The sequence below is a fragment of the Corvus cornix genome, chromosome 2 (genome assembly GCF_000738735.6).
Source record: "Corvus cornix cornix isolate S_Up_H32 chromosome 2, ASM73873v5, whole genome shotgun sequence".
In the NCBI taxonomy this organism is placed as follows: domain Eukaryota; kingdom Metazoa; phylum Chordata; class Aves; order Passeriformes; family Corvidae; genus Corvus; species Corvus cornix.
The window spans coordinates 144,261,169-144,288,502 of record NC_046333.1 but is presented as its reverse complement, the minus strand read 5'-3'; the positions used below and the strand labels follow the sequence as shown (position 1 = coordinate 144,288,502).

At 41.2% G+C, this 27,334-nt stretch overlaps 1 long non-coding RNA gene across 2 annotated transcripts in view; it reads left to right on the top strand.

Moving 5' to 3' along the window:
- Positions 1-26,180, top strand: part of LOC120411780 — a 52,037-nt gene extending 25,857 nt beyond the window's left edge. For both annotated transcript variants that reach the window (XR_005604297.1, XR_005604298.1), the window contains exons 4-5: positions 12,500-12,568; positions 25,987-26,180. This is a non-coding gene — a long non-coding RNA (uncharacterized LOC120411780). The remainder of the gene's footprint in view (positions 1-12,499; positions 12,569-25,986) is intronic.
- Positions 26,181-27,334: the final 1,154 nt, after the last annotated feature.

Genomic DNA, 27,334 nt, shown 5'->3' with positions numbered 1-27,334 from the left:
GGTCTTCTGCCATGCAGTCTGTATCATAAACTAAGATCTATTTCAAATTTAAGTCTGGATCTATTATTAGTATTATTATGCATATTGAAATGCACTGATGAATTGAGCACTAATATAGTATGAGTCAGATAAGTTAAGATCAATCTGATTATGCTCACAGATCAGAATTAACAACCGATTGTTGGGGGCACAGCAATGGAGCCCAAGGAGTGCTGTACACCCAAACGGTACAGTCCTGTGAAATGCTGTCATTGTTGCCCAGCTAAAGGAATTTTGCATTCAATTTGGTTTCTTCCACAAAATACCTGAAGTACTCAGCATTTCAGACTCAGCCCACATGTCAGGGCTACCTATGGTGCAGTGATCTGGGCATTTACTAAAATGAGGGTTAGTCCAACTAGCCTCTCCTGTTTCAAAAACTCAAAATGCTGCTCATGTGACAACTTCGAGACATCAACCAGGATGACCAGTTTTAAGGAATGTGGAGAAACACAAATGCTTCACTCACTTGCCTATTCTCCTGATTACTGAACAGAGGGGTTTTCCTAATTTACAGAACATAACCGCCGCTTTTGGGCAGTTTTGTTCTGTAAATCCCGTGTTTTCTGCATTTACTTTACCTCCCAGCTTGACTACAACCTTTGGTAATATCATAAATCAAACAGTAAGTAGGATTCCCCACAGCTTGGATGCAAAAGTGTAAGAAACATAGTGTGACTTCCTTTGTATTAAAATATTGTCTAAACTCCGTCTTTACGAAATACCTACTGGAGTCCGCTGTAGACAGATGAAAGCACGTCCTGGCTGTGTTTCTAACTAGAAGGGCATGAATCAGCTGTGATCCAGAAGATGTCTGACAGTGGTGCTGACTCCAAACTTACCTTGGGCTTGGCCAGACACAACTGCAGCTACCTGGTGGTATTGGACAGTGGATATATAATTACACTGAACTACCCTATTGCGTCAGATTCTTCCCTCATTTACACCAGTCCAGCTTCTTGGAGGTCAGTAGCTTTGAAGTGGTAGGAGAAGTATTTGGCTGAGTTCCTCAGTTTTATGCAAATATCCTATGTAACATCAAAAAAGGAAATTTAGAGAGGAGGTGGAATAGCATTTAGAAATCAAGACCAGAAAATGTCTGCCTGCTGTTGAAGCAGGTAAACTACAGCAGCTGTAGTTTAGCTGTCGAGGGAAGTTTTCCCTAAAAGGGATTTCAGAGTTTGAGGTTCAAGGAAACCATCCCAGCTTTCACATATTTACTTACCAAGAACTGAATGCAGAAGCTTCAGTGCTTGGACAAGCTGCTACAATTTGAATAAGGGACAAAAATCCATGTTCAAACCACTTTAGCATGGACATTAAATTAAGTATGATAATGGCAGCAGTTACCTGATCCATCAGGGCGACTCATGCCACCTAAGCTGGGCACCTAGGATTCCCCAAATGGACAGTGGGCAATTTAGGTACTCAACAGAGGAGCATATTGCTCTTCATTGCCAATACAGAGAGTTTACTGAACATTTATAGGTGTGATTCATTTCTGAAAGACACTGAGTGGACATCTGGCTAGGTTCTGGGAAACAGCAGGCAAAGGTATATGCCTGGACAGGCTCTGGAGTCTGGTCTTTAACGTCCTGATGTATGCAGGAGTCATAATAGCAAATGTTGTTTTGATGCTGTCAGTATTAGGCATAGTCTGAGCACATCTAATAAACCCAGCCTCTCTGAGGTAGCATGTCAGAGCCTCATTGTCTGCCTCGGAGCTGCAACAATTTAGATGCTTAGTAAAGCAAACCTGACTGTTCCTCGTAAGAGAAAATGTTGAGCACAACTCTGAGCACAAGAGGCTGAATAGATTTTTCACCACCTTCAATATCACACGGTCCTGAATACTGGAACAGGCCATCGTTTTGGACCTAGAGGCTGTTTTCATAGATGTCCTAAATTCATTGTAACCTCTGCACCTACTCGGGGAGAAGTGAAGTGATTCAGAGGATGTAAGCAAGGCAGAGAGCAGGGAGTTTTTGACAGATGTCAACAGGAAAGAAGAGTACAAGGACTTGGGTGCAAAGGAGGTGATGAACATGGCTCTAAGCACCCAAATTCTACCAAAGACAGACACGGCCCAAATCTTCGGACAAGCAGATCTTCTGGTACATTCCTACATGCTGTGACCTGAGCCCATGGGCACTGCAACACGTGCTACCAGAGGTGATGTAACTGGTGTTGGACTCGCAATGACCCTGGCCAGAGGTTAAGCACTGGTATTCTGCTCGCCTGCATACTGGGTGGTTTCACTTGACATTGAACATAACCAAAAAGGAACCCCCGCACTGCAGGGTGTGAGGCAATTAGCCAAACCGTTTCTCCTAAAATTGGATTTCATTGTACAGGTCTTTTTCATTCCTTCAGAGCTCATGCTTGAGAATTAATATGGCAATTATCGATCCCTTTTGTATACTATGGAAAGGAGGTTCTATTCCTCAGAAGTGGATTTGCTCTGATGACACATAAACAAAGCCCTGAAGGGAGGAAGGTAAAACATAAAGAGGTGTTGACAAGCTGTACACCACTTGGTTATGCAAACACAGATGTGGTAAAGGGCAAAGAGCAATAATTTTGCAGAAGTTGAAAGTGTGGGAACGCTGGCGGTTGCTCTTTAATGATTATAACACAAAGGAATGCTGGCAACTTCTCTCACTGACTTTACATTATCAAACTGAGTCAGTGATGAGTAATAAGATATACTATTAGAAGTATCCTTTAATGTACCAGCTCTTTATATACCAGCTTTTCTTACAAAGATGTAAAGCTTTCTATGAAATATTGTGTTGGTCCTAATGCCACCAGAGAACTCCTGTTTGCAGATGCAGTGCATCATTGTTTTCAGATCAGACCCACTGGCTTCTGCCTTACTTGCTTATAAGTGAGCTGGGATTAGGAAAGTAAAATGGGATTGAGATAGAGATCTCATGGGTAAGCTTGTCAAAAGTGTGATTTATGTAGCTTTCCTTCCATAGTTGCCCAGTTTGACACATCTGTCTTTTGTCTTCTAAAAATTAAGCTCTTCGAAAGGGCATTTCCAAGCTGACATCCATAGTTGTGCCTGGGTGCTGTAGCTGTTCAGTCTCTGCACTAGCACAGTTTGCCAGCCTAGCTCTGTGGAGTTGGGTCCATCACACAGTGTTTGTGTTTCACAGGAATAAAAAGAAGACTTTTTATTTTTTCCCTCTAAGTTTGTGTGTTTGTATGTCCCCAGGACTTGTGTGATGGTACACGTCCTGTATTCACAAGCCAAAGTGGTTGTTTGCCAGGCAAAAGATAAAAGATTCCTGCAGCCACTCAAACACATTCCTCATCTATTGATTTCTACCTCTGCAGTCAGGTCAGAGCCTGGCATTTGTTGCAGACCCCATCAGATTTGCACAACCTATTTTTATGGCTCTTGACCTTACATGCTCCAAAGTGCTGATGAGCTAAACACATGTCCTGAACACAAGAATATTGTTAGAAGAGTGCATGTGAGTACAGAAGTGAGGCAGAAATAACACAGGCAAAAAATTTGAGGGAACATTTGCTGTCCTTTTATGACCTATCCAACGGAAAGAGTAGATAAGAGCTTTTGATGTAGAATTTCCTTCCACTCTGGGTTAGTCTGCTAGGATGGTGAGGCTGGTTAGTTTAGAAAAGTTTCTTTTGGAGAAACTGAAGTCAGATTTGCCTCTTCAGAGATTTAAGAGAAAAGGATTTTTCTTCCCATTTTTCTGTGAATATTCCCAAGTTGGAGATCAGTAATTCAAGCCAGGACATGCAAGGAGCATGTTCCTTGAGGTATACTCACAACTACGCAGTCTGTCAGCAAGCGAAAATCATTGCATTGCTACCTCCACCCAGGCAGAGAACTGGCACACAAATACGGAGGCTTCCATGCTGCTTCTTCTCCGGCTTTTTCTTTGGATGTGGCCCGGAGCTCATCCTCTCTTCTTTGCCCTGTAGACTCAGGGACATCTAGTGGCTGAGCAATCCTGAACACAGTTTTGGATCATGAATTACCCTAAGGGAGTAGGGATGCCTCGTCCCGTAAGGAATTTAGCATGTCCTGAGAGTTGACATCCATGGGCATCTTCTGGGAAACAGATGGTCAGTGCTGTGGGTCAGTGCCGTGGGGACATTGTTAATGCTGAAGAAAGTGTGATATTAAATTCAGACCAGTTAATCTGAGAGTTTCCTTCTTAGTCAGCCAGACCTTTGAGCAAGGTCCAGCAAACCTCTTATCTGTAAACCAAGCATACTACTTCACAAAAGCTGGAGATAGTTTTTGGTAGCACTTTCAGTGCCTTGGATTTCATTCTTTCATTTCTCACAGGCTGTGTCTTACGCAAAGGATTAATCTAAGAGCAACTTTAAGTATTCTCCATCCCATGGGCTATTCCTTTCCCTGCTGCTTTGATGGATGTTATCCCTGCTGCATCCCAGGCTTAGGGCCCTCACTGGGGCCCTTGAGAAGACCTGAGGAAATGTGTCTCCTGATGCTCTGCTGCCTGCTCTGCTCAGTCCTGCCAGGCTCTTCTTCTTGGCTCCTGCTCCACTGCACTCTAGACCTTGGCTGAAGTCCATACCTGAGTGTGTGCTATCCAGAGAAGACAGAACTTGAGATTAGCCTCGAATCTACACTATGGTGCCTGCACAGGTGCACACAAATGGCAAATAGAGTTGACATTTTTCACAAGTCCCTGCCCAAAGTTGTTCCACTTACGGTAGTGATGAAATCAGGGAATGGTAGGTGTTCTGAGACCTTCAGTCTTGTATTGGTGTGGTTTCTGCAAAAGCAGCAAGGGAAAGCCCAATGGTACAGTGTCCTTCCTGCTTATTTCTTTCATGCATTGCAGGAGTGATCTCCAAATCCTAATAAAATTCTTAACATGATTGATTTTAAACAGCTGTGAATCTCTGTGACTAACTATGGGGAAGAGTTGAGCCAAAGCTTTAATGGCAATACTTTGAAGGCTTTTCTCATGAAGATCCAGGTAAAAGGATTTTCATCAGGCTATGGGTCTGTATAATGCATATTTTTGAGATGCAACAGCTCAGCTAAAACCCATGAACTTCTAGAATTTCTTTGTGAGTCCCTCACAAAAGATTCACCAGCATCTCTTTGCCCCATTTTTGGGCTGGTTCTTAAGGTTTTTCCCATAACATTCCTCAGTAACAGATGCCAAGACATCTCCTGAGATATTTTTTGAATAAGAACTTCCATCTGGCGCTGTATCCTTAGAAGCTGTGACTTGGCTTCTTTGTCTGCAGGGTGGTTAGTCCTAATGAAGCAAGCACAGCAATTTGCTGAGCAGAGATATATGCTTATCAGATCCTGTTACTGAGCTGATTCTCTTTTATAATTATTTATTCTGACTTCAGTAGATGAAGCAATGTGAAAACACTTAAACCCACGGCTTTCATCAGGAAGACACAATCTCACACTCCTGTGAACAACTGAAAGCTGTCTATATAGAAACGGGTAACTGTACTGGTATAGCTGTCCCACTATATCCTGCCAGGCAAACTTCCCATTCTCTTCTATCTAAAGATAAATGTCCTGATTTAAATTATGTTGAGATGAGCTTCATAGAAAAGAAGTACTTTTTTTTAGAGGGACAGCAGTGTCCATAGAGGGAGAATTTTACTGGCGTAGCTAAACTAGTATAATTATACTGGCATAATTATGCTGGTAATTTTCCCTGTGTATACAAGCTATGAGTCTCAAATTGTGCTTCACTGGCAGAAGAGCCTCCTTTGTTGGAGAGATTCTTCAGATCTGAATCAGGTCATTAATAAGTGCTTCAGCACTCAAGTCAATGCCTCACATTTTATAAAGACTTTTACTCTTTGCCTCCCAGAGAACCCCAACTGTTTTATGCTTGTAACAGATTCTACATGAAACCTCATCCTATGATGAGGGAAAGTGAGCACAGGGGAGAAGCGTAGCAGTTACTTCCCATCAGCATTGTCAGTGGCACAAGGCCTTGTGGAGAGAGAGCTCAAACACCACGAAATAGCAGCAGACTGACATTGTGTGGGTTTGTTTCTTTGCCTTTCTATTTCTTCTGTTTTATATTTTTGTAGCCTGTTTTGCTCCCTGCTAACAAGATTTCTGTTCAAAGGGGGACTCTGTGTGTGACTTGTAATACATATGAAAACAAAAGCTGTGCATGATGGTTTATGAGAAGACATGAAAGCTCATAATGTAACCATGTGAAATGGCTTAAGTAATTTGAACAGAAATATCTTCAATGACAATGAGTCATCAAGACCAAGATGGGAGCCTCATGTGAAACATAACCGTGTCAAGTAGATGAGGCTGTAATACAGCCACAGCCTTTGCTAAATATAGCCATATACACATATCAGTTGAACTGGAAGTATGCAGAACAGCAAAATAAATGGCTTAAACAATCATTAGACAATAGAAAGCTAAACAAATATGGTAATTATATTTTCTATAAATAGCAAAGTAAACTCACCAATCAGTGGGTTTTCTTTATTAGTAATTATTGCTGAATGAAATGAATGAGAAGTTATGATAGGTTTTACAGAATTACAGAGACACTGATTGGAACTAATTGGGACCAGCCTCCCTCATACAGGACTACTGCCAACACCTGCTGTCAGCTGTGGCTTTGTCTAGGCAAGTTGTGAAAATACCCATGGATGGTGATTTTGCAGCATCTCTGGGTACCTCCTCCACTGTTACCCTCCAAGTAAAGCTTTTCCTTATATCCAAACTGAACCTTCCCAGCCACATCTTGTGACTATTGCTCATCATTCTCTTCATGGTCTCCCTGCCAGCTTCTTGAATGCAAAGCCATCTATCTTCTGGACATTTTGGTAGCTCTATGCTGGGTCAGCTCCAATTTCTGCATATCTCTCCTAACTTGGGAGTGGGAGCATCCACAGTGGGACACAGAATTCCAGATGTGCAGAGGGGGATTGCAATTTGATCTGCTGGACACACTCCTCCTATTGGTGCTCAGGATCTGGTTTGTCTTATATACAGGGAGAGCTTCCTATCCGTTTCTATTCAGCTGGTGTCTACTTGCCCTTTTCACCACGCTTCTCCCCAGCAGCCAGTGTTTGGATGCCTGGGGTTGGCCCAGCCAAGTGCAGAACATCACACTTCATTGATATTCACACCATTTTTTGTTATCCTTGTCTTCAGGTTTATCAAGGACTAGCTTGAGTGAGGCTCTGCCTTTCAGAGTGTCAACCTCTCCTAATTTCCTAGCATCTTCAAAATTGCTGAGGATTTATTCTATTTTATTATTTAGGTCACTGATACTGTTTGTTACTGGCCAACAGCTGGTTGATGGCTACCAATCAAGACATGGATTGGTAGCCTTTGAGATCAACAGTCCAGGCAGCTCTCTGGTGGAGTATAAATCCTCAGGTTCCAGATGAGAGGGCTGTGGAGATGAGTCAGAAGTCTTAGTGAAATCAAGTATACTTTATCCAATACTCTCTCATCTTCAAAGCAAGAAGACATTTCATCCCTGGAGGCAATCAGGTCAGCCAGGCATGATCTGCCGTGGGTAAACCCACACTAAATGTTGCACTTAGGGCTTGTATCAACAAGACCACACATTTTTGCAGTATAAGAGAAAACAGTGTGTCCACTAGATAGGTGAAATTCACTGCTGGTCAGTCTTTCCACCTACCGATTCTGACCCTCCAGCCTAGGCTCAGAGCCTTCACTATGGCTCTTGAGGAGAGCCAAGGACAAGGTCTCCTGGTGCACTGTTGCCCTCTATGTTTAGTCCTGCCAAGTTTCTCCTCTTGGCTTTTGCTCTACTGCACTCTAGACCTTGGCTTGTATCCACATGGAGTGTGTGCTTACATACCCAAACAGATCAGGAGAAGAGTAAAAATTTGAGATTAGACTCAAATCCACACTGCAGTGCCTGCATAATTGCACCCACAGAGGGCAATGAAGTTGACATTTCTCACAAGTCCTTGCCAGGTGTGCTCCCACTTGGGGTTCTGCAGCCTAAACCCACCAGGCAAACTTTGGAGCTTGTTTTGGTTGCAATTCCTCTCTGTCCTGGCTGGTCAGAGGTTTAGCAGTGCTCACTCTTAGATTCCCAGCTGGGCAAGCCATGAACCACAGGGAGGGTCTCTGTCTTCTTCTGCCATTAGGATCTACTAACACCATACATTGTAAGGACTGTACATTTCTTTCAAACTCAACAAAATCAAACTGACTCTCTCTCAGTGTGTCATACAGGACCATTAGATTTAAGTAGATATTGGTCTTGATTTCATAGCTACTCCTGTGTTACAGGAGTTACATAGCTACTCTGTGCCCTGAAATTCTTTCTCTCTTGTTTTTCCAAGAAGGATGTTAACACACGTGGCTAAACAGACTCCCCAGTGCTTTAGGTTTTACAGCCATACAGTCCCCACAATTCTTAATTCATAAATTCCAGCATTGTTTTCTCAAGGAATTCAATTCTAAAGGATGTCAAAATTCTTTGTGACTATTCATGCTACTGTTTTGTCTTTCAAGTAAGACTCCATACATCAAGATGATAAAAAAATGGATAAAAAATTCTCCACTGAGTAAGTGACAACTTTGCCTCATTTTCTCAGTCTACACTGGATGAGGAGAATGTATTGCATCCTTTAAGATTTACTTACCAGGGAGGCATAAAGACTTTTAATTTAGCCAGTAAATTGTCTTCCAAAATTTATTTTTTATGCTGTAATGAGGAAAGCCATTGCACATAGCAAAATGCTTTTTTTCCCCTCTCCATTTAGCCTATTAAATCTGGCTTTCTCTAATGCTCTTTGCGATACAGAGGGCTAAACATTCTGTTCAGATCAGCTCCAAAATGCAATTCCCATTGGTCTTAAAGCTGCAGGAGGTGTGGCAGTACTTTCGTTAATCTGCCTGCCGTTACCTGAGCCAAGTTTGCAGCATCTGTACTTATTAATGAAATAAGACTGTGTGAAAAGCATAGCAATTGGTCTTTACCAGGGTTAGGAACAGTGTTAGAGCATTATAAGCCTCTGTAATGATCAGAGTATAGTTCCATTACCAGACCTAACTCTAAACTTTTCCAGTAAAGGAGATGCCAGTTCTTCCATAATATTTAACAGTAGTTTATGGTTCGTGCACTGGATCTTTTTGAGGCTCGATCATGTTCTCACAAAAGGCAGTGTTGTGTCTTTCTTCCTTGCAAGGGTCCTTCACATCATTTTGACAACTTGAAAAACTGCATCTATTCATCTCAGGGCTGCCCAGTGTTTGCACTTTGCAGACACATCGTGTTGGTTATGGAAGCAGATAGAAGTGATGCACTGAGCCAGTCTGTGCTGGGGAGCACCAGGGCACTACCCCAGGTCATGGGCAGGAGACCAGGTATCCCATAGATCATCACTTGGACCAACTTGCCCTATTTTAAAAGCATCCTGCCTAATTTTTATGTGGAAACCTTTTTAAGAGGAGCATTTTTAATTCAGGTTAAGTTAGCTGAGGTTAGAAAGAAAGTTAACTTGCTCTGGACAATAAAAAAAAATTCTCCAACTTTGTCCTTTTATGTATCATTTGTCACTATCTGCTCCTGTAACCATGATCAAAAAGGGAAGGAAAGAGGAAAAAAAGAGAGAGTTAAGAAGAATCAACTCCCTCAGAAGCTTGTGTGACCTGTGAGCCAAACATGCTTTCAAAATGCACAAAATTGAGCATGTGCCCATACACGTGTGTGTGTACAACATTTTTACTGAGTGTTAAATAAGAGGAGAGAAAAATACACCTGTGGTGAAGCTGCTGCCTGTGTTTATCAAACAGGGTAAATCTTGTTATCCAGAGATTTAAATGTTTGTTTCAAGTAACCAAAGAACAACCCATTTCAACAGCCACAGATTGCATTTGAGCTCTCTTTCCTCCTGTAGATCCAAGCTGACCTCTCTCCTTTTCTGCTGATGTTTGCAGGCAACCATCAAAAAAGATTAAACAGACTAATACCGTCAGAGCAGTGTAGCTGCACAGAATTTCTCTTGTCAGCTTAACAGAATGTGTTGACAGTGAATTTGCTTTGTAATGCTACAAGTTCACTTGATATTTCTATCCGGGATAATGATGTCCTGCCAGATCCATTGTGCTGGAGGAAAAAGTGTCCTTTGCCCTTCCAACGCTTGTGATGGAACAAGAGTTAGGCAAAAATAATTAGCTAATATTTGTCTAGGGGCTTATCTGCACAGAGAAGCCAGGCAAAAGGGATCTCATGCTTCTAGGAAAAAATTGCCAGAGTATAAAAGGTTTCAAGGCCAGAATTGAACAAAATGTTCTCAACTCTTCAAAAAATAAAAAGTCATGGGAATCCATTGATTTTGATGAAAGCAAAATGCTACACAAGTGAAAAGAGTAATTTCTACTTTTTAATTTTACTTCAGTACCTCCAAAATAGTTCCTGAGTTGTTTCAATGTCAGAATGCTAAACTTAAGAGGTTATAAGTTACTTAATTATGTTTACACATTTTTGTTAACATAAACAAATAGCTGAATAGAACCATATATTGTACTTCAGATAGATATATTTATTTTTATATATATATTTTTTTTAAAGTATGTATCTATGTATATATACATATGTATACATATATTAGCCTTATACAAGTTATACATGAGTTTAGTGGCTTTTGTAGCCATGCCCCATAGCCCTGTAGCCCTCCCATGCTCAGAGGTGTCCCTGGCACATCAGGTAGAAGCTACAGCATCCTGGAACAGCCAGAGAGAAGACTGCTGCTACCAGAAAAATTGTTTCATGCTACAGACTGCTTCTGGCCCATTCCCAAAAAAAGTACAAGTCAATCAGCAACCCAAAATGTAGGTAGATTCTCCCAGCAGGTTCCCTAGTCCTTTTCTGCCTTAGCATTCACAGTCTGAAGACACAAAAAGGGGAAGATAAGAGGGATGAGGTGACTCAGTCAGGACAGTAGATCAGTGGGACAGTCTGGGCTAAAACTCAGGTCCTTGGTAATCTATCCTGCCTCTTAGTGATGCAGTGCTGCCTTTAATTATACCTGCTGACTGTAAAGCCTGAAGCCTGCTGCACAGGTACGCTACTGGTAAGGAACTGCAATGCATGTACATAATTATTTCCTTAAGACATGGTGTTAATGACATTGTTCATTGAGTTCTAAACAATTCTGGATTTTGGAGAGGAAATTTTGCAACCTGGAGCCCAAGGCTTCTTAACTAAACTTGATTCTCATTTGGTTTGTTCCTCAAGAGATACTTGCAGGCCTCATCCTGAAAAAGTGGGAGTTCAAGGTGACTTTAAGATGAAAAGAGACAATGTAATTATCATCTTGGAAGCAAACGACTGAGGTTAACCAATATTCTCACTGTGAGAGTGATCAGGTTAATAGTTATCACCTGCACCTCGCTTCTTTTTGAAGTGGCAAGGAAGGTCCCCAACAGATTTTTCAAGAAGATCATGACAATAACAACTCACCGAGTACTTAGCATGTTTCATTAATATCTTGATCTAGATATTAGTATACATGTATTTCCCCTAGATAGAAACACAGTAATCCTTCAGGCTGTGCCATCCAATATTATGCCCCCTAATATTCAACTTATTTATCTTAAATAATGCTTGAGAGAATGAAATTTTTTAGAATAATTTTAATGTGCCATTTTTCAAAATGTAAAATTCAAATTTGATGTATTTTCAGAGCCATAATCAGAGTGGTTTCATTTGCAAATCACTAAGGAGACTGAGAGGTCCAAGTATTTAATTTATGCAAATCACCCAGAGAAGTTCATCTTCACCTGTAGTGTACTTTTTATTTTATTTTTTTCTAAACCTATGAGTGAATTCTCAGCAAACTGTGCTAGGGTTTGGCTTCTGCAGTCAACTTCAATCTCTTCAGAGTGGCCAAACCAGTGAAAATGGTCAATAGCTATTGCATACAGTAAGTGGATCTAAAACTTGTCTCAAATTTTGTAGATCTATAACTCAGAGAGGGCATAACTGAAATCTACAGTCCTAGAAGTAAAAAGCAACTACACAGATTCTGAATCTAACACAGATTCAGAATTTAATTTTTGCTATTTATGACTTAATATTTTCTTGTTCAAGTAGGAAAGACTTACTGTACTGAACAATTCCATGTTGTCTCACTGTAAATATTTGCAATATAAGAGTCCATCTGAACTACCATTATTAATCCCCTTCACAACCAGCAGGGAAATACAGATATTAGTAGGTGATTCAGATAAATGTCTAAAAAAGATGAACCTCACACTCTGTAATTGCCAGTTTCTTCCCAATATTTATAAAAGTATCTTAGGGAAATCACTCAGATGTAGACACCCACATGATAGATGGCTCACTTTAGTTGAGAGAAGTAACTTTTCTTTTCAGAAGAAACCAGATCTGCTCTTTTCCCTGCCTACTGGGCAGACGAATAAGATGGCTATTTCTCCTCTACATGATAGGTTCTGGAGATATCAGAGAAGAACCTTTGGGTTGAGCATTCAGAGACGATGGAAGAAAGAAACAAAGAGGTAGGACAGGAAAATTTAAATATTCCATTATATGCTGGGGTCCTTCTGCCTGTCTGACTTTTTGCTGAGCAACATGGAGTCCTGCTGCTCTGGAAAGCAAACAGAGGTGAAACCCAGACAGACGATAAAGTTGTGCAGTGTTGTAATAGTGCAAACAGAGGTGATTGGACACATCCAAAAGGAAGTACGACACTTCAGCATTAAATTTTAAATGTAACTTTTGTTTTGCAACATATATTGAAAATTTTAATTTTTTTAATCTTTATTTTGTATAGCCACAAGTATCAGAACTTTGAGGTTTCACAAAAAATGGAAAACCTTCTGTTCAGCTCCACTTGTCTTGTGCAAGGTGACTTCATTATGATTTCAGATACGTCACAGCTAAGAAATAACTCCTTACTAGTGTAGATGAACATGTGTAGGAAGAGAATGTTATTGGTGTACTCCTACTGCAAGCAAAACACTTTGAACATACTAGCTTCAGCTGTAGTTGCCTTTTAAATTGCTTTTGTCACCTAGAAGGTCAATGTAGAAGGAGATTTTACTACAGCCTACAAGTTCCTAGTCTGAGGTTTTGCTGTGAAAACCCAAGGAGCTATTTGAACAGAGATTTGAGAAGGGCATCCTCAGAACCTCATAAGCCAGGGATTTCTTGATCCCCAGAAAACTCACAAAGTGTTTCCTGCAGGTCTCCCTTGATGGTCATAATCTGGTGATCATTCTCAGCACATGGTTAAGCCTCAGCTAATGTGACCTTAGAGCGGCTTTAGCTGCTCAAGTTCTTCTTTGTAGGAAATACCTGAATGTGGATTGGATCTGGAAAGTGAATTCTCATTTCCCCTTCCCTAATTCACTGACAAACTAAACTGTGACCCAGAGAGCCATCCCTCTTCTCATCTGTTTTATCTCCTCTGTCTTCTCTCCTCCTTCCAATGAACAAATGACTTTAATTACTTTCCTTTCCAAAGTGCCCCTGTCAGCCTCGTCCTGAGGGCATCTTATGTGATGTGGGAAAGGCAAAGGCAAGTCCTATTAGAGAGGTGCAATGGTGGGAAGGTGGGATGGGTAAGAAGCTTCAAAGCTTCTAGGAACTGAGTGCTTTTCCTGAGTAGTTTAATGGAGTACTGAGTAGCCTGGCCTTGACTGTTTTTGTTTTTAAAGGACTGTGTTTATTTGGGTAATAGATATGTTTGGCCTTCCAAGGACAAACACACCATTGGAGATGGTGAATAGTCTGTGTGCACATGGCCTTTTCTAATGGACTGTGGTGGAGTGATCTGGCAGTTTTGCCACTTTGAGGGCTCTTTGCTCTCTAGGTCACTGGCCCAAAGAGTATTTTTGATGTCAACATAGAACAAAGTTTCCTGTGAACAGCTGCCTGTTTACTGCAAACTCACCTATGGCTGAAGCCTATTTAGAAGAAACTCCAGTACAGCAGGACAGTGAACTCTCTGGAGCAAAAATCTATAACAAGCCTTCTCCCAGGCAGAAACAATGAGTTTGTCCACATAAAATTCTCTTTCTGCCAGGCTCCTAGGCACCCTGACTGCTGGATGCCCAAGGAGAAGACTATTTAGACTTTATTAAGCAAACAAACACTATCTTCCTCACAAATATCTGCAACATCTGGCATGGTTTCTCACACAACTCTGCACTGTTAACCAATTTGTGTTTCACTAGTGCACACACTGAATATAAAAAAATCAAGAAATAAATGACCTGCCTTTTCTCTTAAGAGTGTCTCCTGTTGGTTAAGCTTTCCACTTTCAGGCTTCACTGTTTTCTGTTTGAGGAAGCAGCTAAGCAAGTGCAGCTCTTTCAGTGCCTCACAGCAGTACATTTTATGTAATTTTCACATGATTTTGCTGTCTCTTCTCTTTACTCTCAATAAGCTTTTTTTAAGTATGTTTTTTAAAGTGGACATCAAAGATAGATAGGGTACTCCGGCAAAATCCTTTTCATACTCCATTGCTCATGCAATAAATTTTCTTATTTTTTTGCTAATCTGTGAACTCCTCTTTCTTATTATGATACAATTTCAAACTCTTCCTGTCAAATACTGAATTGGATTCTGTTGTCTATAGTTCAGAAATTTTCGTTCTCTTCATTGCAGCAGAAATTTTATCCGTAAGAACCAGCCAAAGTATTTATAGCAAATAATTAATTACATTAGTTTCATTCTATCTCTATTTGTTGTGCCTTTGTTTACAGCTTTGGAACTGTTTGTTGCATATATTATTCATGAATATTTCAATCCATTTGCTGTGCACAGGCTACTTGTGCCAACTGTGTCTCTGGCTGTTCAGTTCTCTTGTTCAATCTACTTGGCATTTTTAAATGAAAAATAGACCTTGTCGTGGGACTGTGTACTGAATCAGACAGACTTTTGCTCTGATCTGCTCTAATCATTTTTTATTTGTGCATACTTATACCCCAGAAAAAGGAAAAAAAATTCAGAAGTAAAACTTGTGATATTGGGTTGTTCTAAGGAATCTAGAACAGTTAAAGAAAAAATGTTGATACACCCCAAATTTTCAATGTCCAAATGGAACGTTTCTTTCTGTTCTTTGCAACAGTTTTTCACTTCAAAGCTTAAGTAAATGAAAATTATTTTTTAAAGGAAATAAATAATTATGGAAATTTTGAAGATTTTTGGGTTTTGTCATATTTTAGGGCATGCATATACCACACAACTCCAGCTCCACTCCAGAGACATGACTGGTTTTTGGAGTCTTGTTGCTTTGTTTGTATGGCCAAAACTATCACATGCAATAGATGAGAAACAAACTTCAGCATTAACTTTTATGCGATATCCTTGATATCCTATGGACATAAAAAAATATTCCTGAGAACTTTCACGGAAAAAGTGAAAAGTAATAAGATTTAGTAATTTTCAATCTTTTTCTGAAAGTGGAAATAAATAAATTGAATGAATACTTATTTTTTTAAAGCATTTTCCAGTTCAAGTGTCTTTGTTTATATCAGGGAAAATCTTCAAGTCACTGCCAGAGGTGTAAGCTTTTTTTTATAGGTAAAATGCTGTTTTCATAGTATCATGATCAACACCTGGGCCTGTCTCCTGCTGTCTGGCCTTGGGCAGATAACCTAAGCTGTGTAGCTCACACTCTTTGTGTCTTTGTGTAGACAGTGGGTTAAAAAATTTTGTCTTCTACTCTTTTTCTCTTTTGTTTTTTTACTCTACTCCCTTCTATGAGAAGGAAAGCTCAGATTTATCTTACCTATCTTTCAGCAATTCAGGTGCCTGCACTATTTATGTATAGCCAAGGCAGAGAATCACTTCCAAAGGGCAAGTGGCTGACAAATGTCTGAAGCATCCTACATAGTGTCCCATTGTTTATAGGAGAAGCATCAATTGATTGTGGTCCTAAATTAGATTTCTCAGGTAAATGTCTCAAGTTAGGTCTGCTGAATCCAGGCTGCACTGTCTTTCATTAATAAACACTACTTATCACAGAGGATCCTGATACAGGGGCTGCAAGTAAGATATGAATACTGACAAAAAAGTAATAATGCTTGTATCCAGCAAATGACAAAGCTGGTGACCAAAGCTGTTAGATGTTTTTCCCTTTTTTAATAGCACCTGAACAAAGACAACAGTACAGGTTCTTTTACTATCAGGACCTAATCTTTAAAGTACATCAAAGTTACTTAAGTAAAGCCTAAAATGTGAATTTGACTGGAATCAAAGTCAAATAGACTCAGCCAAAAGGTTATTGTCCACTTGTGTTTCTAAAATGCCCTGTTCTTAGAACCGGAAAGGAAAATTATCGGGTGTCACCCCAGGTGACAACAGTTTGTCAACTCTTTCCTGCCTTTTTTAGGATCCTCAATCTTATCTTTTACAAATGAAGCTTCCAAAGTTCAAAGAACTGCTCTTCAAAATTCTGTGAAGTCAGGTCACCTTATCAGCACTCTCCTGTTTGAACCACTCTTACATGGTTTACTGTAAAGGCTGAACATGCAGGTTCAGAGCACTTGATTTATTTCTCTGTCCCTGCCTGCCCTGGGCTTGCAGGACTGTACAATAAAAGAGGATGATGCCAGAGCTCTTTTCCAGCAAATGAGAGTGTCCCTGTTAGGAAAATATTCTCTTGCAAATATTTACTCCACTTTTGGCCGAAAACTAAAAACAAAGGTTCCAACTGTGCAGGCTGAACTGGCCAGAGGACACCCTGAGTTATCAGTATGTGTGTATTTCTGGGAGACAGGACATTGCAATGATTTACCTCTGATTTCTGGCAAAGTGGGCATATTTTTACTCCAAATTTGGGCTTGAAAACTCAGTTTTTCTCCTAGTCATAAGAAATAGGTGATTTTCCTTTCTGTTTACTTGAGGTCAGGGCAGTTTCTTCCCGCACTACAGAAAACAAGCACAGCTCCAGTCCCATCCCAGACTGTCTCCCAGTGGTGGATGACAAATCATGCTGGATCGTCAGCTGTGGCAGAGGCCTCCCCATCCCACAGGCATTTACATCTATGAGGTTACAAGTCCCACAGCTATATGTGAACATACATAAGAACATAAGAAAAACACATATATACGTAAGAAATCTTAGCAAAGCAAAGGATGTTTGAGTTCATGTTTAAGTTTGGCCCAGTATCAAAGAGTTTAAGAAAATGTGAATGAAGGAAATCCATAACCAAACCTAAGCCCCAGGCTCCTGAAATCTTTGAGCTGAAGTTCTCAACCTTCACATAAGGACTTGGATGTTTCCTATCTAAAATCAAATTGCTACCATCAAATCCCTCCCATCCCACCTGTCTAGACAAGTCCCACAGAGCAGAAATGCATTCTCATCCCACATAAAATTACTGTCCTGTTCTTTTCCATACACACACCAATTTGCACCTAAATTCTCTGCCGTAACAGCCAGGTCATTTCCCCTTGCTATTTCCAATGTCTGTGTGTCAATACATGGAGGCACTCATGATGCAGGTGGGTAGAAGAAAGAAAACAGTGTGACTGAAATGGAGTTCCCCTCAGCGGGATCCAGTCTCCCTCCACCTTTATCATAAACTGATCTGCTGGTCATGACTAAGTATCATTGTCTGGGTCTTAGAGTCCAACAAATAAGGAATAAAAATAGTCTACTTATTCCTTGTCCAACATTTCTGTTCATGTTTTAAGTTTTGAGGGTTGAAGATTGCTTTGATGAAATGGCATTTGGATGGGAGAAACCAAAATCTAAGTATTTCAGTGACAGAAATGTGACCTGTCAGAGCTGTTTGGGTGTTTGCTCAATCCTTCTTAATTATTTTCTTCTGAGGCAATGCAAGAATAAGAGGATGCAATTTTCTGGCATTTGAATAAGGGTCTGCTGTCCTTAAAAAATGATGGCTTTATGTGCAAATTGACATAATTTCAGTGCCTACTTATCTGTTTTTCTCTCAAACTAGGTATTGAATTAGTGTTTCTGTGTATTAAGAGAATGCTGTTTACTGGAAGCCTAAGGTACTGTTTTCCAGAAAGAAACCACTTTTAAACAAAAATGATATATGAGAAAGAACTTGACCTCTGCACAAATATCCTTGTCTCCATCTAGCTTCAATAAAGCTGGTGGAAAGCTTCTAAGGAGAGCTGAGTTGGATGTTCTTGTGTGTAAACCAAGATATATGGCCTCATAACTTTTTCTCAGCATGTCTTATTTATTCAGTGAATTCCATTGTCTCTTTCCACAGGGACCCTTGCAATCTCCTCTGTCAATAATGCCAGTCATCAAATCCCAATGGCCAAATTGTCACAACCATAATTGTCACCTCCTTTTTCCTTTGCTGTGCTTCCTCACCTGCCAGCATCAATATATTTAAGACATAGCCTATGAAAACAACCAGGTAGCATGCAGAGAATAACCAAGTACTCCTTCTGCTTCTCTTGTTTTCACTTCCGTTCTCTCTTTTTTATCTGACTTCTTTGTTACATTAAATCCCAGTGATGAATTATAGAATAGTTTGGATTGGAAGGAGACTCAAAGATTGTCTCATTCCAACCCCCCTCACTTCAAAGGGATAGTTTTCATTAGATCAGGTTGCTCAAAGCCCCATCCAATCTGGCCTCGAACACTTCCGGAGATGGTGCATCCGTAACTTCTCTGGGGAAACTGTGCTGATGTCCCACAACCCCAACAGTGAAGAATTTCTTCCTTGTATCTAACCCTACCCTCTCTAAGTTTAAAGCCATTACCCCTTGTTCTATCATTACATACCTTTCTATAACAAGTCCCTCTCCAGGTCTCTTATAAGACCCCTTTAGGTACTGGAAAGCTGCTCTCAGGTGTCCCTGGAGCATTCTCCAATCCAGGCTGAAAAGCCCCAACCCTCTCAACACTCTCCTGTCTGTATAGGAGAGGTGCTCCTGCCCTGTGACCATCTTTGTGACCCTCCTCTTGACTCGCTCCAGCAGGTCCAACATCCTTCTTATGCTGGCGATTCCAGAGATGGAGGTAGTACTTCAGATGAGTTCTCATGAGACCTCTCTCGACCTGCTAGCCACACTTCTTTTGATGCAGCCCAGGACATTGTTGTCTTTCAGGGCTGCAACTTCACATTGTCAGATGACATTGAACTTCTTGGCAATCAGCACCCCCAATTCCTTCTGCTCAGGGCTGCTCTTGACCCATTGTCTATCCAGCCAGTACTAGAAGCTAGGTGTAATTTAACTGAAGCAGAATCCAGCACAGGCTGTCAGTCCTTCAGGCAAGGAATTGCTTTTTTTGTTGAAGTGCCCAGCATATTCTGAAGGAAGAGTTTAGAATAATGACTATTGATGTTGTTACCACACAGGGGAAGATAAATTGTTATCTGTGTCTTGCAGTTATTTTTTTCCACACTGCAAACAAGAGCAAGGAATGTGTATGTATGTTGTGTGGCACAATAACTGCACAATCAATTACTCGTGCCTTGCATTTCAAATGATAGGCAATTGTTGCACACCCACTCCTTTGTGTCTGATTGCTTAATTCATTTACTTAACTCATTTAGGCAGAAGAGTCCTTAGTGGTTCCAGTTGTCTGGCTTTCTAGGCTAGAGCTGTGGGCAGTCAATTAGCTCCACCAGTCCGAAAAGCAGAAATGCATGCATGCAGCCTTCCAACCCTACTTACAAGGGTAGTGCAAGCCATTTGTTATAGAATACAACTCCCAACAAGACCATTCTGATCTCTTACCAAAACCATACTTCCTTCTAGGAGTCTGAGGGTTGTTTCTCGATAATCTGTAATAAATTGCATTGAGTTGTTTCTCAATAATCTGTAATAAATTTCTCAATAATCTGTACACTGTCTCTGTTTTCCCAAAGCCCTGAAGGGCTGCAGCCTGGGGAAGGGCCCATGCCAGGGCAGTGAGACCCTTAGCCAAGATTAATCCACTGCAGAAGGAAAGTGGTGGAAATTCTGGAGAGCAGGTTTATATCTAATACCAGTTTTAGTCTTTATGTCACAACAGGCTGAGTCAGCTGCAAGGCAGTGTCATACTGGGTCCTGGCACTGCTCTTGCTGACAAGGAAACCCTGGTGGAATCTCTTCCAAGTTTTCTTTGCTGCAGTCTGTCTGAACATATGACAGCTTGGGGAGTGGGTGCTAAATTTATCCCAACCCATCATGATCACATTACTGAAACGCTTCCTTTAAGCACCTAAACTGACTTGATTTGGAGCTTGGCGATCCCAGCGTACAGTAGGAGAAGACAGTTCAGGGAATTTAAGTACCTACGGAGGGCAAGTCATCATAGGTGTGAGCTATCTTGCCCTTTGGAAATGCCTATCTGTCTCCACTGATTATAAGAGGACCTATAGTCTAAGTAGGCTTGAATCTGGGCTACCTCTTGAGAATAGGAATGGAAGGCCATTTGGGACATACTTCCAACAAAGGGCACTCTATGTACATCTCTTTATAGCCTTGACTGATTCATAGCAACTTAGCCCCAGCAGATACAGGACTGTACGAAGACTGAAACTGCCGCAGCAGAGGTGGATGGTAAAGTGCCGCAACCTTCCCAAAAGGCGTCTGCAGGAGGAAGCTGCTCGGTGCAGCCACCACACCTGCACACACACACACACACACACACCAGACAGCTGGCAAAACAGTCCAACAATGAAGGAGCAGGAAGGGTCTTCGCATGGGGTTCTACGGGAGAGATTTACTGCAACCACACTTGTGCAAGGTTCCAGAGAAACTAGCCTATGAACAATGGGGGGCCCAGGGTTACACAGCGGAGTGGAGAAAGCATCAGAGACCAATGATCCGAGGGCAAGGGGCAATATAAAGGTGGGGCCAGGGTAAGGGAACCACTAGGGAAACTCTGAGGGTGTATAAGGTAACAAGGGGTGTAGTGGCCAATGGAACCAACCAGGGAAGCAGAAGTGGAGTATATTAACATAACAGAACAGAGCATTCTGGGGGAAGCTTTTTCAGTCACCCTAAGCTGGAAAGAAACCTAGGACTTGTCCCACCATAGGACTCCCTTTGTTCCTTGTCTAGCAGGCCCACCAGCCCCCACATGACATATTCAAGAAAAAAAAGGATTTGAAAGTGTCAGCATTTCCACAGAGTTTCTGGCTGGCTGATGGGAAGGAGTTCTACAATATCAACTCTGTATTGCAGACATTCATTGCATGAAACTTTACAATTTCAGCAAGAGATTTGGCATAACAGTGTCACTCACAGCCCTCAGACATTGTGACAAGGTAATACCTCCCACTTTGAAGAGAAACGCCTCAGATCCCTTGTGATACTTATTGGAGATTAATGCTTCAGAACGTCTGTAGAAGTGGGAGACGAATATCCCATGGCAATGCTTTACTTGATCAGACCAATCTCTTTAAGTGCGTGTATTTGATAATCTTTTTTGATTTGAGTTGGTTGCTAACGGCCCATGGCTGTGTGGAGAACACCTTACAATTATCCAGCACCTTTCATCTGGAAGCCTTAGGGCTTTGCACATATTAATAGTTATATTAATAATTAATTGTGTTAATAGTAATGCCTCTTCCTTTATCAATGTGGGAATTGAGATTCAGAAAGGCTACTGAGTTTTTAAGCAAGGATATCTAAAGTTGGGGACTGTTTAGATGAAGGGAATCAGTGTTGCTGTAATTACTGCATAATTGCATTGCTGGAGACACCCAGTGAAGACAGACAGCTCCAGGACTAAACAAAGGAGTTGTTTTACTGGACTACTACAACGAATGTCAAAAAAACCACAGGTTTCTGCCTACTCTTCCCTTCTGACTATGTGCCTAAATAGTCAGAGGTTGAGATCATTCACATGCTCCAGTGAAGCTGATAAGACAGAGCAAATTCCACAGTCATAAACCTAACTTAGGGCTAAGCAGGACTGTATTTAAGTGGCTGCTAATGATAGTAAAGCACCGATTACTGACACACAATTATCTTTGGATCAGTGAGGATCCCCTGCAGTGGTGACTTCTGTCTGCCTCCCTGCAAATCTGCTAGGAGTTCCAGCACAGGGACCTGAGGAAGAGGGGAATGGTGGACTTTCAGTTTATTGTTCCAAGGATAAAAGCCCTTAGGCACCTGTGAGGAAAGCTTAGCAACAAAGCATTAAGCATGCATCTAAGCATCCTTTGAATAGGCAGTCATGAATGGAAGTGTAATTTGAGGGTGAGGGGGAGAGAGTGAGGTTCCAAGTACAAACCACAGCCAAAGGCATTGCGGAAAAACCCTCAAATAAGCAAGCCAGGCTGGTCCCTTCAGCAGAGCCAAGAGGGTGTTGGTGAGAAAGTCCTGGTCATATTACTTGATCTAATAGCACCTAGAGAATGTGAAGTGTTCCTGAAGTGCTGTGTATTTATTTTTATTCCTACCCACTCATTATTGTATCTGACACCAGTTCAAACAGACATTGTGGCATGTCTTTATGCTGTCTGTCCCTTTAAGAATTTCTGTGTGCATCCCCCATAATCTTCCCCTTCCCAAGCAGTCCTGTGGTGTGCGTGGCTAAGCAGCACATGATTGTAATAGGTTAAAGAGAGTAATTAACAGAGACCACATCAGAGCTCTTGCAAAACATACAATGTGTTTATTCAGCATCATGTCGGCTAATTCCTAATGAAAGGGCACTGCACAGCAGAGTGCAGGACCCCAGTGGTCAGAAATAGTTCCACTTAAATGTTATTTACCTATAAAGAGTTCAGTTCTAATTAGGGGCGTGGGAGCCAGCAAGGGTGAAATCAAATCCTTGTCCCAACCATATCCTCCATGCTGGTGCCTAAAAAAGTCTTTTAATAACACACGAATGCTCAGTTGCATTTGATTTGTATGCTTTTCCGCTCCTCTAAACTTCCTGCTTTTGGCTGGGACTGGAAGTAGGACAGAATGAAAGATCATTATAAGATTTGGCTCTGTGGTATTTGTAGAAACCTCATGCACGCACACAAAATTAAAAATTGCCTGATCTCACAGGATGCTGTAGAGCACTGAGAGATAAACAAACTTTGGTTCCTTGTGCTAGGCTGGAGAGTGTAGAAGCTAAAACCTCCTTTGTTTTGCATGATATATTTGAAGTCTATTTATCGTACTTACAAGGATGCTGCATCCTATGGAATCTCACCACTACAATTTTTTTTCATAAATATTTATTCCCCCAGCATCCCAGTAAATGAGAGGAATGTTATTATCCTCTATCAGAAACAGGGAACAGAGATTCATAAAAATGTTAAAATACTTATGAGATGCAGACAACCTTAAAGGCACCCTGATGGGCTTGAAAATTAGGTTTAGCTAGTTAAAGGCTTTGACTCCCAAGAGCAGCATATTTACATGGGGACAAGTAAATGGTTGTAGTATCTGACTACTCCCTTGCTCCTCTGCTGGACACGTACACTCCCACCACTGAAATGGACAACTCTGGGGCACACATCCCAGCTCAGGTTAATATGCTTCTGCTCCAGAGACAGTCACCCTTTGAGGAAGTACCTGGGCATGGCAGATCTCTCAGGTTATTCTGTAAGAGATGGAGAGTTGGAGAAGGGTCACATTCCTACAGGGAACCAGGGTGGAAAGGAATGGGTAAGGATGCCTTCACTCCACGACTGGCATCAGTCAGTTTGGTACTGCTTGCCTGTATCCTGTTGCTGGCTGCACTGAGCCCTCTATTTATGAGACAGACCTTCAGGGTCTAAGCATGTGACTTCTCTGGTGAATGAGCTAACAAAATGGATCCCACCTGTTACTACAGGATTTATCCATAGAGATGAATCCTGAGAGTAGGGCAGGGTGATGAGAATCGTTTGCCAACTGCTTATAATCCCCAGGGTGAGAATCCTTGGGCCAGACAAAAGTGGAGGGCTCTTCCAAGCTGTCAGGAAATTTGGCAAGATGATGACAGGAATAATGAAAAAGTGTACGAATTTGTGCTTGTGCTTCAGACTTATGCCTTTGAGCATGTTCATCAAAAGGTTCATGAACTAGGGTTTGAAGAATATTTTTCTGTCCCATAATCTGATAATTTCCCTTTCATTGTGTTTTGTTTTTGGTGCTAGAGACAGGAAAGTGTGAAACCTGTCAGTTCTCCTTCCCAGGTTTCTGCATGAACTTTCTCTTCAGTTAGTTATGAACCAGGCTGGTTCACTCCCAGGTTTCACTTTGAGTCTGAAGTTCGAACAATCCCAGAATCTCAGCCACACATCTCCGTCATATGCAAATGAAGGTGTAAACTGGTGTGAGTTGGCCTGTATTTTGTGAATGCAGTCATGTTCATGAGTGTCTGAGAGTCTGTGCATGCATCTGTCATGCCTATCCCTAGCACTCTCTATACGCTGAGGAGTCCAGTATTTTCTAATTTCCCCCAGTCCCTAATGACCACTGCGTCAGTTTAAACCCAGCCCAAATTGGCTACATGAAACCAAGTTGTAAACTGCAATGGGACTGCCTAACCTTGTAGGGATCTGTTTAACCAGAGTTCCCAAACTCCCACTTGGAACCCTTACACGTGCCCAGGAGGGTCTTTCTGAAGAGAGATGAATGACAAGCCCCCCCATCCAGACCTCTGTGGTGATACAGAATTAGGTATCAACCACCTAAATTCTTCCTACAGTCTTAAAAAATGCCATCAAGGGAGATGAGACGTTGGTTTGAGACTTAGAGCCACCTCTGTAATCTCAAAAATCAGGTAGAGAGAGATGGGATGTGGCCTGATCTCCCTCTTCCTGTGTTTCTTTTGCAAGGTTGCATGCAGAGCAGCCCAACCTCAAGGAACTCCTGAAAGATGATATTGCACACACAAAAGCACATAAAAAAAGTGGCAATGTCCAATTTTAGCCTTTTGCTCTCTGTCAATCTAAACACTTCAAATGTTTCTCAGTTTTCTCAGGTAGCAACCTGACGTGTTCTTTTACCCTTGCCTCCAAAAAGTCACTCCTGGAGCAGAGTCCCAGACCATGAGGAAGTGCATCCATCTTCCCACACTTGCTAGTTAGCAGTGAAGTTTGTTTTCTTTGCTTTCAGCAATGAAACAAATGCAGCAACTTCAGCTGCAAATGCTCTGACCAGGAGGGGCATAGGCAACCTGAGGATGAGTGTCTGACAGACCCACACCACAATTTTCTGAGCAGCACCAACCCCCTTAAACTTGCCTTTTTTAAAAATTCCAAAATAGTTTGCATCTGATTACCAACTAGTTTGTGTTGTTTTGGCATGTTTTTAAATTTTGTTATTTGTTTGAAGATCCCATTTACTCTTAGAGTGTAGGCAGACAAATGGAAATCTCTCAGCAATGTATGACTAAGAAGCATTTCAAGAACTTGCAAATTGTAAGCCAGCGAGACAGAGGTTTGAGTTACATATAGAAAACCTCTGCCAAATTTCTCTTACGTGAAAAACATATATTTACCCAGGACAAGAGAAATGTGTAGTTAGTCTGATAAAGCCATGGATGTGTCTCTGTGGATTCCAGTGGGATTTTGAGTGTGTATCTCCAGACTCTTATGATCCTGCACTTAAGACATTAATTTTAATTAAACTATAAATTATAGATATTTAAAATCGTCACATCTAAGTGACAAGCACTTCTTACACAGATTTTATGGTACTGAGAGTTGTCAAATGCTGCAGCAATATTGACATTGTTCCTATTTGTTAACCATTATCTGAAAATTACTGTCTGTGACTTCTTGTTATGCCATAGGAAGAGACTATGTTGCAGGAGGATGCAACAATGAAGTTGAATAATTTTTCTCCCAGGTATTTGTGTTCCCATGGCTAGTAGTGCTAAGCTCATCTGGTCATTTGTTTTTTCCTTCAAAAATCAGTTACTCCAACTACTTTTTTCCCCCCATACCCTGTCATCAATAACAAAAGGAAAAAAAAGAGCATCATAAAAAATTCCTATTTTGATTTTCTTCTCAGGTAAGGCTTTACTTCATCTCCCTTTGCTCCCCTCTAGCTTTCAGGTGCATCTCAGCACAGAATCATTGTGAAAGGCACCCCATTTCTCCTGATGTTAGAGCCATAAAGCCAGCCAAAATGCCATTCTTTAAAGCCAAATGGAAAGAAAATGACTATGAAGCACAGGAAGACATGAACATTCAGCGTTTCCTTCTGCCCCGTGGCTTTCAGTGAGGCACTCCCAATGACTTCTAAGGTATTATCTTTTGCTTTTTTAGCTTCTCATTGATTTTTTTTATTTTTCCATCCCATTTGTAACATGAAAACTAAGTCCTGTCATGGACTTTCTATAAAACTTATAGGAGAAAAGTGGATTATGATAAAGCTTTTTACGGTTTTCTTCCTGAGAGCTTTCACTTCTCCAAACAAGGGGGCAATGATTTAGCCAGCAGTGAGCAGCAAGTCATTCAAGGACAATTAGTCTCTTTGGCTAATCAGAATCTTTCTGTCTAACCCTTCTTTTGTACATGCTTTTTGTTCTCCTGGTAGAGATGGTCTGCCTGAGAAGTATGAGACTGAGTGCCCTGTGACACCTTTGCACTGCCAGGGCCTTTGGGTTGGTGTTTCTTTAACTAGTCCCCACAGATGTTAAACACAACATTTTGAACATTAAGCTCCCTGAACATGATTTTGAAAAAAAACAGCTGTAAGCTTATAGCATTTGAGCCTGGAAACCTCAGCTGAGGATTCCTACAGACTTTATTGCCCAACTAGTTAAGAGGAAGTGTGAAAGAACAGAAGAAAGGGAAACACATCATCTCCCTTTTAGAGATACAATGCTCATATGTGAGAGACGCACAAGGAATGAATGGCAAGGTCTGAATCACCCATTTGGAGGACTAATCCAGCACTTGAAATAAAAACCTCCAGTTTCAGTTTTTTCTTTTAGCTGGAATAAATCAAAGCAGCAATGGAAAGCACAGGTGCAATCTCAACACCCTGTAGTGGCTCTGTTTGGAGAAGTAGGTGTAGAAGTACTTGATTTTTCAAATGAAAATTCTGTTCTGCAGCTCAGCTCAGCTCAGCAAGAGATAAACATCACTGTTCTGTGGAATTAAATTGTTCAAGGAAAGAAAACAGAAACAAGTGAAAGTAATATTCTGTTACACCAAGATAAAGTGAATTGAAGATGTCACAGGGGAGGATGATCCAGGAGCCCAGAATATGCAACATCAGCTTAAAACAGCATGTGCTGTGGGTGCTCAGCACCTTCAAAAATCTGTCCCCTCAGCACCTTTTTCCTTAACCAGAAGCCCCGGATCATTGCCAAACACTAAAATGTTAAGTTAGGCAAAAGAAAGTTAGTTAACTTGTTGAGTCAAGTGATTTCACGTAACTTGCTTTAG